Genomic DNA, 15,207 nt, shown 5'->3' with positions numbered 1-15,207 from the left:
ACAGATGATTGACCAAATCTGTTTCACTGTGATCCTGGCTTAGTTGACATGGCGGTAAGTGAAATCGAACAGCTGATGGAGTGACTGAATGCTGCAGCCAACGCATTTACGGGTCACTACGGAGGAGTTCCTGACTCAAAGGGAATACTGTGCCGTCTCCCTCCAAGTATTCAAACTCATCGTACGCTGATTCAGTGCTCCCGTCTGCATTACCAAAAAAAAAGTATTGATCGATGGTTGGATGTGACAGGAGAGATGAGGTGCGCACTGACTCTGAGAAGCTCCGACGTGACACGCATCAAACACACCCATCTCTTAGTGGTGGTGAGTATAAGATCAATTCTGTCAGACTAATTTGCAATTGACTGTCATAGGCCCACATTAAAAGAATACAGTATGATTGGCTGTTAAAAAAAAGTTTTAAAAAGTTAAAGAAAGCATGGGCTGTTAGTTACATCATTTTTTTTTCACATGGTTTGGGTCGCGAGAATTTTCAGATACAAACTGGAGTTGTGGGCCAAAAGAAGTTTGGGGATCCCTGGCAAGGCTGGCATCAAGAAGGATATTCAGATGGTAAAACAAGAGACAAGGAAGATCAAGACTTACCTAGGTTGTTTCTTCTTGATCAAAAAACATGTCTTTCCTCTTGGGCACAATGCCAGCACCTGCAAGAGAGAAGTTTATTATGGTTTTGAGCAACATTTTAATGAAAAGGTTCTCTGTCCATTTTAATATGTTCACAGATTATTAAAAAAAATACAAAATAATAATAATATTGTTCAGAATTCTGAGCTACAAATAATCCTGCAATAAATGGAAATGTGAATTTTTATGTGGATTATAATTAATGGTCCATTTTTGTAGGGGTTGATACATTTTTTGCAAGTGAATCAAGTTTCAAATTTCAATGTGGAAATTACAAACTTCAAAGTGCAAATTACAAACAGCTTTTTTAAACTGCAAATACACTACACGTTTTAAAATTCCTTGCATTGCAGGAACATTCTCCTGCACCAGGCTGATCAAATTAAGACCCTACATCTGTAGTGATGGCTGGTTCGAGGATTGTTGGTTGAGTGATGCTCAATGTGTTTGTTAATCAAACATCTAGAGGCCAAAACTGACAGCTGATTAAAAGCTCTGTATGCATTCTCTATGTGAAGACAACGTTCTATAGATAAAGACAAACATATAAGTTCCATGGATGAAGACAATCATTGCTGTTTTGAACATTACAGGTCTATCACCCATGACAACCGCCTCAACCGTCCCAAGCAATGATTGATGAGAAATGTGACTTTTCACTGTTTTCCCAAAGGTCACACCTCCATCCTACATCCTATTAAGAAGGATATATCTTTTATGTCAGAAGAAATGAGCGGGAAAGCAGCTGACAACGATGGGCATTGGGCAACAATTTCTCCTCCCCTTCAGGGATAATGCCTGCTGTGGGGAGATAATGAAGAATTATAGGCTGTATGAACCTGAAACCCATGTTTGCCTTAGTTTTAATTAGCTGTCAAGCACTGTGTTTATACAGGCAGCCTAACTCATATATTTTTTCTAAAAGATATATATTTTTTAAAACCTTTATTTAACTGGGCAAGTCAGTTAAAAACAAACTCTTATTTACAATGACGGCCTACACAGGCCAAAACCCTAACAACGCTGGGCCAATTGTGCGTCGCCCTGAGGCTCCAAATCACGTCCGGTTGTGGTACAGCCTGAGTCGCAGTGCCTTCGAACGCAGCACCACTCGGGAGCTAATTGGCCCATTTATCAATCACATCGGATCTTTTCAGAGCTGATCTGTACGGTCAAAAGGACAATTAGTGAAAAAAAAGATCAAAATTGGGTAGGGCTGGGTGGTATACCATATTTTATGATATAATGGTATTGATGCATGGACCCGTTTGGGTTTTTACTTTACCTTCTATAATGGTATTTGATCGTTTGGTTTGTTATATGGAATACGCTGTGTGTAACATGGATTTTTATAGTTTACCTCGCTACTTGAGTCATCTCTCTCCGCTCGATCTCGCACAATGCTGCTTTCCACACAGACCTAGCACCACTCCCTGTCACTCAAGGAGTGCATTTGTTGTTCTTCGACCAGAGACACTTGTGTTGTCTGCATGGTCAATGTAGCGCATGCAACAATGTTGATGACAACGATACTTTTCTTCTTAATATAAACCCACTAGCATTCTATAATAACACTAGTCTTTTGTGTTTCTTACATCTGCAAACAGTTTGTCTTTTCTTAGCAAGTTGGGCCTAAAGCTTGTTAGCCGCTAATGCTAATTGCTAGTTAGCTGGCTAGCTAGCTAATAAATGTACTGAGTGAGAGCAAACATAATTAGCTATACAGCCTCATAATACCAGTGATGGTGTAGACCTAAATCAGCATGTTGTTTGTGCAACAGTATCTTCTAAATCAAAGAGGAATATACAAAGCATGAATATGTTAGCTCAGTAGCTAAGAGAAAACATTCTATGTGGCCAAACATTATAGGGTTCCCTAGGAGACACTTGTCAACACTTTGGGTCCTACCCTGTCACAACTCCTCCCTGGCAACACTGTATTCAAAGTGCTCACTATTATATTCCAACTATAGAATTTGAATAATCATTCTATTTCCATGATTCCAACTGTTCACCCAAGTGTTTTGCTCTAAATCACAAGTCAAATCGCAACTGCAACATTTCGTTCAAAATAAGGTCCAGGTTGTTTGCCCATATCGTGCGACACTACGTGGCAGTGTGGAAATGATCTCAAATTAGTGCAAGAAATGCAGAAATGTATGAAAATGCTGAATAGTATTTGTGGTTGGGGTTTGATTGACCAGTATAAAACAATCAGAATGGAGAAAGGGCCATTGAAATCACTTAGAATGTATCTGTTGTCACTTTAGGGTCATGCACTACTCATGAAGAAAATTTAAAACTTTTATTATTAAAACCCATAAAATATCGTCAAATACCGTCCATTTAAAAAAAATGTAAATACCCTGATATGATGTGTGTAAACACAGCCAATGAGTGGCAGCTGGAACAGAAACATAAGTCAGAAAGGGGGAAGACATTTGGGCTGGGTAGATATACTGTAGATATTAATGACAATACGTATTTTATTTTCATGACATGCTTGGCTTTAGTGTTAAGTTAGCATGGGGATACGCTAGACGTCTCATTGATTAACTCCAATTGGAAAGCCACAGATATCCACTGGGATCTCATTTGGAGCTCATTTTACTACAGTACAATAAACAAAAGCTACAGTGTACAGATCATTATTACAGGAGCTGGCAAAATCATAAACAATTCACATACAGTGCCTTCAGAAAGCATTCACACCCCACACATCCACATTTTCTTGTGTTACAGCCTGAATTGAAAATGTATTAAATTGAAAAATGTTGTCACTAGCCTACACATACACCATAATTCCAAATTGGAATTGTCTTTTTTGAAATGTTTACAAATTAATTAAACCTGAAAAGCTGAAATGTCTTGAGTCAATATGTATTCAACCCTTAAATAAGCCTAAATAAGTTCAGGAGTGAAGAGTTGCTTAGCATGTCACAAAAGAAGTTGCATGGGCTGACTCTGTGTGCAATAATAGTGTTTAACATACTGTAATTATTTCATGACTATCTCATCTCTGTACACCACACAAACAATTATCTGTAAGGTCCCTCAGTCGAGCAGTCCAGGGAAGTTTTCCAATGCCTTGCAAAGGAAGGGCACCTATTGCTAGACGGGTAAACGTTTTAAAAAGCAGACATTGAATATCATGGCACATGGTGCAGTTACTAATTACACTTTAGATGGTGTATCAACACACTCAGTCACTACAAAGATACAGGTGTCCTTCCTAACTCAGTTGTCCGAAAGGAAGGAAACTGGTCAGGGATTTCACCATGAGGCCAATGTTGACCTTAAAACAGTTACAGAGTTTAATGGCTGTGATAGGAGAAAACTGCAACAAGGCACTAAAGTAATGCTGCAAAAACCGTGGTAAAGCAATTAACTTTTTGTCCTGAATACAAAGTGTTATATTTGAGGCAAATTCAAGGACTAGGGAGTTTTCAGGATAAAAGGGAAACAGAATGGAGCCAAGCACAGGCAAAATCCTAGAGGAAAATGTTGTTCAGTCTGCTTTCCACCAGACACTGGGAGATTAATTCACCTTTCAGCAGGACAATAACCTAAAACACAAGGCCAAATCTACACTGGAGTTCCTTACCAAGAAGACAGTGCATGTTCCAATTTGACAGAGCTTGAAGGATTTTGAAAAGAATAAATGGGCAAATGTTGCACAATCCAGGTTTGGAAAGCTCTTAGAAGACTCACAGCTGTAATCGCTGCCAAAGGTGCTTCCACAAAGTATTGACTCAGGGGTGTGAATAATTATGTAAATGAGATATTTCTGTATTTCATTTTCAATACATTTGCTAAAATATCTGAAAACATGTTTTCACTTTGTCGTTATGTGGTATTTATTGTGTGTAGATGGCTGAGGAAAAAAAAATATTTAATCCATATTGAATTCAGGCTGTAACACAACAAAATGTGTAATAAGTCAAGGGGTATGAATACTTTCTGAAGGCACTCTACACCAGATAGGTGCAGTGAAATGTGTTGTTTTACAGGGTCAGCCATTGTAATACGTCGCCCCTGAAGCAAATCAGGGTTAAGAGCCTTGCTCAAGAGCATATTGATAGAGGGTTCAAATACCCGAACCGACAAGGTGAACAAACTACTTTTCGGTTACTGGCCAAACACTCGGCAACCTGCTGCCCATTATTTGGGGTCAAGATTTCAAGGTCATAGCTAATCATCCACATGTTACTATATAAAAGTGTGGACAAGTCCTGTCCCAGCATATGCATGACATTATCAACCCTCTGAGACAAGACCACTCTTAACCGAACAAGATAAGCAATAAAGCGATCCAGATATTAAACCAAACATTAGATTCTCTTGACTACTTCCCCTCTATGACATTTGCAGACATTAACAATATAGTTTAAAACTGACTGGGACATACAATTCTAATAATTTGACTCAAATGAGAAGGGGGAAATCAATGATCAATTTAAAGGTTAAGCCTTCTTAGCTTTCTTGCAGGGGCATAATTCTATTGATCTGTCTCTGTTTATACGGAGACCTGATAGTCGGGACGACAGAGACTTAATCTTTCATACTCATCTACAACACAGAGTTAACCATTAAGCAGTACAGGGACCAATAGAAAAATTGTATTGTCAAAGTGCAACTAATTCTCTACAAACAACTTCGACAATGCATGGGCTTTCACCTCAGAACAAGTCATTCAACATGCCACCTTGTTGCCATCCATAATCAGCCAATTGTTAACACTTCTAAAATTCAGAACTACATTTTGCTCATCTTCACCTTTTTGGGGAACAAACCTATTTAAAAGCTACAACACTTATACCCAAACTCTCAATTCTTCATTTCTGGAAAGATACCTTCTACTTTTAGACTGTGAGCGAACAAAATTGAACTGAGCATGCGAAAAACTTGCTCATCCTTCAAAAAGACAACAGCAATCTCCCCCTCTCTCTGGAGACTGCAGGCATTCATCTAACGTGCACCATGGGCCCTTCACTTTGTGTTCTGCTACCATCTCCCTTCGACTACTCAACAAGACTGAGCTAATACCAACACCACAGTCTACAAAATGCCATTCAGCCTTCTGAGGCATGAGCTGACTGTTTTCTTTTTATATTAAAAAGTGGAAATACGTCACATGGCAACCATTCAAAATTTAAAGGCTTTTAATAGCGGTCTTACTAAACTCACCAAAAAAAGAAACATCCCCTTACTGTCAACTGCGTTTATTTTCAGCAAACTTAGCATGTGTAAATAGTTGTATGAACATAAGATTTAACAACTGAGACATAAACTGAACAAGTTCCACAGACATGTGACCAACAGAAATTGAATAATGTGTCCCTGAACAAAGGGGGGGGGGGGGGGGGGGGGGGGGGGAAATCAAAAGTAACAGTCCGAATCTGGTGTGGCCACTAGCTGCATTAAGTACTGCAGTGCATCTCCTCCTCATGGACTGCACCAGATCTGACAGTTCTTGCTGTGAGATGTTCTCACTCTTCCACCAAGGCACCTGCAAGTTCCCGGACTTCTGGGGGGGAATAACCCTAGTCCTCACCCTTCGATACAACAGGTCCCAGATGTGCTCAATGGGATCCGGACTCTTTGCTGGCCATGGTAGAACACTGACATTCCTGTCTTGCATGAAATCACGCACAGAACGAGCAGTATGGCTGGTGGCATTGTCAAGCTGGGGGTTCATGTCAGGATGAGCCTGCAGGAAGGGTACCACATGAGGGAGGAGGATGTCTTGTAAAGTACAGCGGTGAGATTGCCTGCAATGACAACAAGCTCAGTCCAATGATGCTGTGACACACTGCCCCAGACCATGACAGACCCTCCACCTCCAAATTGATCCCGCTCCAGAGTACAGGTCTCTGTGGAATGCTCATTCCTTCGACCATAAACGTGAATCTGACCATCCCCCTGGAGAGACAAAACCGCGACTCGTCAGTGAAGAGCACTTTTTGCCAGTCCTGTCTGATCCAGCGACGGGGGTTTGTGCCCATAGGCGACATTGTTGATGGTGATTTCTGGTGAGGACCTGCCTTTACAACAGGCCTTACAAGCCCTCAGTCCAGCCTCTGTCAGCCTATTGCGGACAGTTTGAGCACTGATGGAGGGATTGTGCGTTCCTGGTGTAACTCGGGCAGTTGTTGTTGCCATCCTGTACCTGTCCCACAGGTGTGATGTTCGGATGTACCAATCCTGTGCAGGTGTTGTTACACGTGGTCTGCCACTGCGAGGACGGTCAGCTGTCCGTCTTGTCTCCCTGTAGCGCTGTCTTAGGCATCTCACAGTATGGACATCGCAATGTATTGCCCTGGCCACATCTACAGTGCTCATGCCTCTTTGCAGCATGCCTAAGGCACGTTCACGCAGATGAGCAGGGACCCTGGGGATCTTTCTTTTGGTGTTAGTCAGTAGAAAGGCCTCTTTAGTGTCCTACATTTTCATAACCGTGACCTTAATTGCCTACCGTCTGTAAGCTGTTAGTGTCTTAATGACCGTTCCACAGGTGCATGTTCATTAATTGTTTATGGTTCATTGAACAAGCATGGGAAACAGTATCTGAACCAGTTACAATGAAGATCTGTGAAGTTATTTGGATTTTTTAGGAATTATCTTTGAAAGACAGGGTCCTGAAAAAGGGACGTTTCTTTTTTTTGCTGAGTTTATATATTTAGTACAGATCAAAATCTCTCTTCATGGTCCAAGTGGGTGGTTACTATAGATGGAAGATATAAAAGGGGCAGTAGCTGGCTTCTGAAAACAAAAAGTCAACTGACGATTTGACAGGTGTGTGGTTGGTGTGGTACAGAGTACTGAGTGAATTTACACTAAAATATAAAACTGCCTCCTGTGGCACATGCTTTTTGACCATCACTGAAAATAAAACTTGAATTGGCAAAATGATGTGCTTTCTCAAAATGTCTCAATAGGTTTTCAAAAGAGCAGAGATTCCCACTACGAGCCACACCAACTGAGTTGAAGTGAACTCTTGGATTCCACCAAAGTGCATCTCCACACTTACTCCCAATATAACTAACATGAAAATACATTTGTTTATTTTTTCAGATGGAGGGGGAAAAAAATGCTATTACATTCTAGGGGGAGATTATATGTAGGTTTCTTAGGGCAGAAAATCATGTTGTGGCATTACCCAGTGCACTCGAAGAAGATACTGCAATGAGAGAGAGGACAGTGTTGCAGACTGGTTCCCATTCAGGGGAAATCAAGCGTTACCAGCAATTCACAGATCAAAAGGAGGAAGTCGCTGGAGGTTCTCTGTAAATAAGAAAAGCCTTCACATCCAGCATGAGTACTTGTCCTCAGATATATCTGATTAATGAAACCAATTACATGGTGTTTGCATAGCTTCTGCTCTGATCTACATATCCTGATTGACAGCTACCTGTCTTGTGGTTCTAAATCAGAAAGCTGGGGAACAGACAAGGGCCAATAATGAGGGACCTTATGAGAAGCACCTGATATGGAGTAGGTGCACATTCATATGGGAAAATATTTATTTAACTTTAATGAGTTCAAGTCCAACTGAATAGAATAAGAAAATGCCCTGTTCATTTCAGAAGACTTATTTTTAAGCAGAGTGATCGTATGTTTGTTAACAGAAATAATGTTGTACATATGCAGTTCACAACAGCATAACACTTCTGAAGGTGTTGTACCACTTAATTGTAATTGAGACGGTATTATACTCCGAGACAATGTATTGATTGAGATAACATTCCGAAAGCAGTTTCACATTCAGACAAAGGCAACGAGATTCTAAAACGATATTCTACTCCCTTCGTTGTCAGCTTGACCTCGTTTCCTTGTGATATACAGACAGTACCACTACCACACTGTGGGACTCAAAGGTGCCCTTCAGAAGTGCAAAGACAGAGATACGTCTTCAATTGCGAACGAGGGGGTCATGATTCATCGAGTGGTCGTCATTCATGCTGCTTTCCCGCTGGGACTTTGCAGACCCACTGCCGAGGTGCAAAGCCAGATAAGTTACTGATGACCCCGGAGATAAAGCATCCTCATCTCTACAAAACAAACTTTCTAAAAGAGGCATTAGAAGAGAAAGCCACATGAATAAAACACGGGCGATTATATTTTCCTTCTTGCTGAGACAGATACCTCTATTTAACATAGAAGTGTGTGCAACTTAGAAATGGCATAGACGCATGCTTTAAAATAACGGATAACAGTAAAGCAAAGATCAGGGGTAATTATGTAAAGCAACAATATCCAAAAAAGGACTACTGTTTGGTTCTGGTATCGACTCTCAACGGCTCATGCTGGAGGCAATATTTTCCTATCCGATACAAGGTCCTAAGCTTGGCAAACTATGGGAACTCGACTTATTATTTATCTCCTCTGATTGACAGTGCATGTTTACACTGAGCAGAGGACAGTGTTTGTGTGGATGACTGCCGGGCCTTTTTTCGCTGAATATTGGAATACTTTCACTCCAGGCAGCACAGTATCATCCTCCGCAGAAGCATGGCCAAAGATACTAGTCTCGGAAACGGGGACATGAGGGATTGTCTTGGCAACTTTGAAAAAAAATCTTCCAGGGACAGTGCTCTTCCAACAGACAACTCTCCCAATAAATCACACATTTGGGCAGGTGAGGCTTAAAAATGTGAGCAGGAACTGTGCTCTTGAAAAATGAATCCCCCCAAAAACATGGACAGAGGACACAATTTCAGACGCAGGTTGTTCAACTAATTATAGCTACAGCCATTCAGTGGGTGAAAGCTTGTAACACCAATGTTAGTTGTCATGGCTCATGCAAACTACTCAAACAAGCTAAATACACTAAATTTTGTGTCCAGTGGAGATATGTACATCAGGGCACAAATGAATAAGCCAGATGTTACTCATCCAGTTCCACCTATGCTTTGTGTCTGTGTCTGTGCAGACGTGCATGTCGGAACATTGTTAACGTGGGAGGCAACCCGTCTGCCGATAGAGACTACAAAGACAATGAACCATTAAATGGTTCAAAAAATAGAAGGCTGGGTCCATTCTGAAAATGTTTCACATTCCAAGAAACGAAAACTGCTTTCTCTCCAGGTTGCTATTGCTATGGATGTATATATTCTCGCCGAGACAGAGTGAACGTGCTTTGTTTATAGCCTATAGTTGTGTTTCCATTGACATCTATTGACATGTGTACCTGATCAATTCTATCAATTCTAAGTAAAAGTGATGACATCATGTCCAACCACAATGTTGCTGTATACAGACAGACTCCTAATAACACAGAAATCTAACAAACAACACTTCAAAGTTCGCGTGATTCCAGGTTGCAACGACAAGGATCAAAAGGTAACTATTTGATAATAGTAATACATATTTTTCACCAAAAATAAAGGACTAAATCCAGGAATTGAAAATGTGACATCTCTTATTTTATCAACGGAGGGTAAAGATGACATCAAATTCTGTGTGTGTGTTCATGTCAGACGGTTAGGAGTGGATCTGCAGTAGCAGTGCTGTACACACAGCAGGCTATAAAACAAAGCCAGTCTAACATTGTCAAGCTAGCTTGTCACCTCACTTAGCACAGTCAACTTCTCTGTCGAGCTATAAATGCTAGCCATTTGTGAGACGAGGGGGAGTTCCAAGCACTGAATTGGCCCATCATTTCCAGCCAGTGACAAATAATGTATGGTATTATTTTAACTTCCTTTGTCACACTTATGCCAGGCCTGTCATAGCGTTTCATAAGTAATTTGCGGTGTTCAAACAAGCATGTATCCTATTTAGGTTGAATAAAATCAGCCGGTGCACTTCCCGATGGAATGTACTAACGCACACGGTTCAGTCGGTGCACTTCCCGATGGAATGTACTAACGCACACGGTTCAGTCGGTGCACTTCCCGATGGAATGTACTAACGCACACGGTTCAGTCGGTGCACTTCCCGATGGAATGTACTAACGCACACGGTTCAGTCGGTGCACTTCCCGATGGAATGTACTAAGGCACACGGTTCAGTCGGTGCACTTCCCGATGGAATGTACTAAGGCACACGGTTCAGCCGGTGCACTTCCCGATGGAATGTACTAAGGCACACGGTTCAGTCGGTGCACTTCCCGATGGAATGTACTAAGGCACACGGTTCAGTCGGTGCACTTCCCGATGGAATGTAGTAAGGCACACGGTTCAGTCGGTGCACTTCCCGATGGAATGTACTAACGCACACGGTTCAGTCGGTGCACTTCCCGATGGAATGTACTAAGGCACACGGTTCAGTCGGTGCACTTCCCGATGGAATGTACTAACGCACACGGTTCAGTCGGTGCACTTCCCGATGGAATGTAGTAAGGCACACGGTTCAGTCGGTGCACTTCCCGATGGAATGTACTAAGGCACACGGTTCAGTCGGTGCACTTCCCGATGGAATGTAGTAAGGCACACGGTTCAGTCGGTGCACTTCCCGATGGAATGTACTAACGCACACGGTTCAGTCGGTGCACTTCCCGATGGAATGTACTAAGGCACACGGTTCAGTCGGTGCACTTCCCGATGGAATGTACTAACGCACACGGTTCAGTCGGTGCACTTCCCGATGGAATGTAGTAAGGCACACGGTTCAGTCGGTGCACTTCCCGATGGAATGTACTAAGGCACACGGTTCAGTCGGTGCACTTCCCGATGGAATGTAGTAAGGCACACGGTTCAGTCGGTGCACTTCCCGATGGAATGTAGTAAGGCACACGGTTCAGTCGGTGCACTTCCCGATGGAATGTACTAAGGCACACGGTTCAGCCGGTGCACGCTCATCATACTACTCCATCAGAGGTCTTTATGCTCAAAGCCTTGGCACTTCAACTACCGACAATGTTGTTTTTGTCAATTAAATGTCACTCTAGAGAAGGAGGAGAGCTAAAGTCTATGAGCAGACCTGTGCTTTAAAACACATTTTTAAAAATGTAATCTTTTCTTGCACTGAAAGTGCTTTGAGATACGACTGAATTGTTCTTAGCAACTGAATTGTTCTTAGCAACTGAATTGTTCTTAGCAACTGATGTTCATACAGAAAAAAAATACATTGGAAAAAACGTTAAAATAAATCAAATCTTAATAAATTACCATGCTGAGGACGTCCCTCGAGGACCACTAAATAAGAGAGGGTGGTGGAATATCTCCCTCCTGACTAATGATGGCGCACAGCAATCCCAGGGCAATAAAAAGGAGGGCCTTATTTTCGAAAATGTGATGCAACGAGGACAAAGAAAGGAGGACACAGCCCAGTAGTTTATAGTGAGTAATTACCAAACAAATCAGGTTCAATAGTAACCGTCATGTGCCCAAGGAGTACCACAGGCTGATGAAACATTACATAGGGGGAGTTTATCTCTCTATAGATGAATTCAACCGTATGTTCATATTCTTAAATAAACATCTCTATAACCAGTGGGATGAGGACAGATTCCCGGAGGGCAAGGATCTAATGCTATTCGGTGGAGAGCAACGCTAGAGCAATGTCTTTAGAGACAGAAGCATGTCTCAGTGAGAGCTGTTTGGGAGATGTGAGAAGTGCTTAGAGAGATGTTAGTCCCTCCTACTCTGTATCTACTGTAGCTGGAATAATAGCCTCACACCACCCCCATGTTTAAATTGGTTGTCAGGACCCAACCTGGCAACTCTCCCAGATGGCTATTCCAGACCCCAAACTGTTACGCTGAACACTAACAGTCAAATGTATCCAGCCGCTAGCCGTAAATGTAGTCTCTCTACACTGGCCCCTGAGTTCAAACGGATAATATTTCCAACAGACCGTGGAGCCTCGGGCAGTTGTTTAAGAGAGCTTGTCTTAAATCCACGATTAGGTACAGGTATTCAACCCAGCCATTTCCTCATGAAGAAGGTTTATGAATGCTGCTTTCCTCAAATTAAGTCACATTTTTTTAAAAGGCAGTCAGAAGAGTGCATTTCTACCTAGAAATATACACTAATTCTCGAACAATCCTGTGTGGAGTTTTAGGAAAAGGCATGGTCTTATCGGAGGGTAAAAAAATCAATCCTGCATCCACAGATTCCCTACTCAAATGGATTAGATTGGATTTTTAGCCCATACTTTTTAATTGCATGTCATCCATTAACTTCAAAGTGGCGTTGACAAGAGTTCCAAGACTTTGCCGAATCCGTAAGCCCCCCCTCACAGCCCCATGCCTTGTACTCATTAGACACTCGGTCGCCTTATCCTGCTCTCTCCTCTTTCTCATGTAGCCTAGTACTGCCCATCACATTTCTTCCTCGATGTTTCTTGCTTTGAGAAGAATTAGAACTCAAATGTTAAAGACTACTTGTAGGAATCAACCCAACTTAGGGATGATGCCATCTCCACCTCTGATCCTGTATCCACCATGAGGCTATGTACTGTAACTATCTGTGTGGTATCATTTTTGTTACGGTGTCAATTTTATACGTTGTCACCTTGACGCTAGAGAGTGGCCAAAAACCTTGACTAATCCTGAGTCTATTTCCCAGCTTGGTTTCATGAAACAGGATGTACAAGTGTACAGAACACCCACAGAGAAATATCACAACAAAAATGCCAGAGAGGACTGATTTTAGAATTAAAAAAAAGTAGGACTCTGAAGGAGTTATCTTAAATGTTCTCGACTGCAATATGTTGGCTGTTTCCAAAAGACTAGCCTGTTTGCACTGCCTCTGACAGTTGGATGCCGTGGTGAGAGATAAGGCATCAACCAGTAGATAAACTCTATCTACCTCGCTTTGCCTCAACTCCTAGGTCTTCGGTATTTTACTCTTGCTCAGCTGAAGACGGGATATGAGGAGTCTGAAGAAATATTTCTGGAGAAGTGACTCACACTTATTAATATTTTAGTATTATTAAATGATAGACATGAATGATTGGTATCCTACTGTATTATTAACACCATGTTAAAGATAGTAAATCACCAGATAAATATGTTTGGTACTGTCAGCTTGACCGCATCGAAATTCTTCATGTGCCCACTGAACAGATTTCAAAACGGTCATTAGTCATTCATATAACCCATGAACTTGTCGACTGGGGCCCTAAACTGGTCTGATAGACACCTTTCATGTTACAGTTTTAGTCAGAGTACTGGTAGCTGTAGGGGTAGTGGAAGTAACAGTAGCAATGGTATTAGTGGTAATATAATGGTGGTGGTGGTGGTGGTGGTGGTACCAGAAGTAGTAGAAGTCAGAGTGAGTAAGCTAAGGAGGCCTTGCACTAAACGTCAGTGGAAAACACACTTCCTGAAAGAGCAGGTAAGACGATGCAATAAAATAGGGGCGATCTTCTCAGTCAAGCCTCCCTGCACTTGAACTGGAACACAGTGACAATGCCTTGACATTAGTAATATTACAGCACCACCCACCCCTACACACTTTTCCATTTCACAATTTATACTTTAAAGCACTCTGATTTTGTGCTTACACCCTGAGTTCCTCCCACGGCCATTACTGAACTTAATCATGCTATTTAATATGGTGCACATAAGAAAAACACAACCTCTGTCTTGCACATTTATTATCCAAGCTGGAGGGAAAAAAAGAAAGCACAGTTGTAGGATCTTAATTTGACCCGTATTGTTGCAGCAGAATTATCCTGCAGCAACAGGATATGAACAATTAGTACATAACGTTGCTTGATCGGTGGTTAGGCTATTAGCTGGACAAAATTACACTACGTGAAAAGTGCAATACTGCTCATAGAACTGTGCGTTAGGGCAGGGTTTCAGTGAATTTATCTAAATCACGAAGCACATCTGCATTTCCTGGGCTGCTGGAAAATTCTCAGCAACAACAGAGTGGTCAAATTAAGATCCTATGTATGTAATGAAAAACAGAAACGTGGCTCTAGATCTGGGAGCGACAAGACAATAAAAGCCTCTATCTTCATGGCCCTAATGTTGAGATACAGTATAAACACCTGTAACGATGAAGACATCATTCTGTATGTGTTCTCTTATGGTCATCTAGTAGTCAAACCAGCAGCATTTATGGATTAAGCATTGATCTGTTATGGATATCAGCATCATCCTTTGAGCCTTAAACAATGAGTGTATGATTGTAATGCGATGCATTTATCTTGCATTGCTCATGTTCGAAGCCTCCAAATAATTGCAAGTCCAAATGCATCCACATAAAACTCAAGACGGGAAGCAAAACAGAAGTATAGGGCACATCTTAAACGTTATCGGGGACGCTGCCAGCCCTTGAGAGCGAGATTGAACACGTGAGCAACTTTGAGGACCAGTTTTTTTTTTAAAGGTCAAGAACGTAGCTAACTAGAATGGTTAGTGAGCCGAGTCCGGGTGCAGCAGGGATGGGATACAGTATCACCTGGCGAGATTGAACTACATTGCAGTGAGTGGATTAGCCTACCAGAAGGTGCCTGCGGAGACACAGTCGCGTGGCACAACATGCTTATGGAGAATTCCATTCTCCAGTAGATTGCCTTCCACATCCCTCCTGGGCAGTGGAAAGGAACCGGCGAGCGACAGGGAGGGGAAACTAGGGTGACGATTGTGCTTTGTTTGCATAC

At 41.9% G+C, this 15,207-nt stretch overlaps 1 protein-coding gene across 6 annotated transcripts in view; it reads right to left on the bottom strand.

Moving 5' to 3' along the window:
• Positions 1-15,207, bottom strand: part of pcdh15b (protocadherin-related 15b) — a 215,080-nt gene that overhangs the window by 188,708 nt on the left and 11,165 nt on the right. For all 6 annotated transcript variants that reach the window (XM_036955811.1, XM_036955813.1, XM_036955814.1 and 3 more), the window contains exon 2: positions 607-665. The gene's annotated coding sequence lies outside the window, so the exon portion shown is untranslated. The remainder of the gene's footprint in view (positions 1-606; positions 666-15,207) is intronic.

The sequence above is a fragment of the Oncorhynchus mykiss genome, chromosome 20 (genome assembly GCF_013265735.2).
Source record: "Oncorhynchus mykiss isolate Arlee chromosome 20, USDA_OmykA_1.1, whole genome shotgun sequence".
In the NCBI taxonomy this organism is placed as follows: domain Eukaryota; kingdom Metazoa; phylum Chordata; class Actinopteri; order Salmoniformes; family Salmonidae; genus Oncorhynchus; species Oncorhynchus mykiss.
Note: the sequence above shows the minus strand (reverse complement) of the source record. Positions and strands in the feature narration are given on the sequence as shown.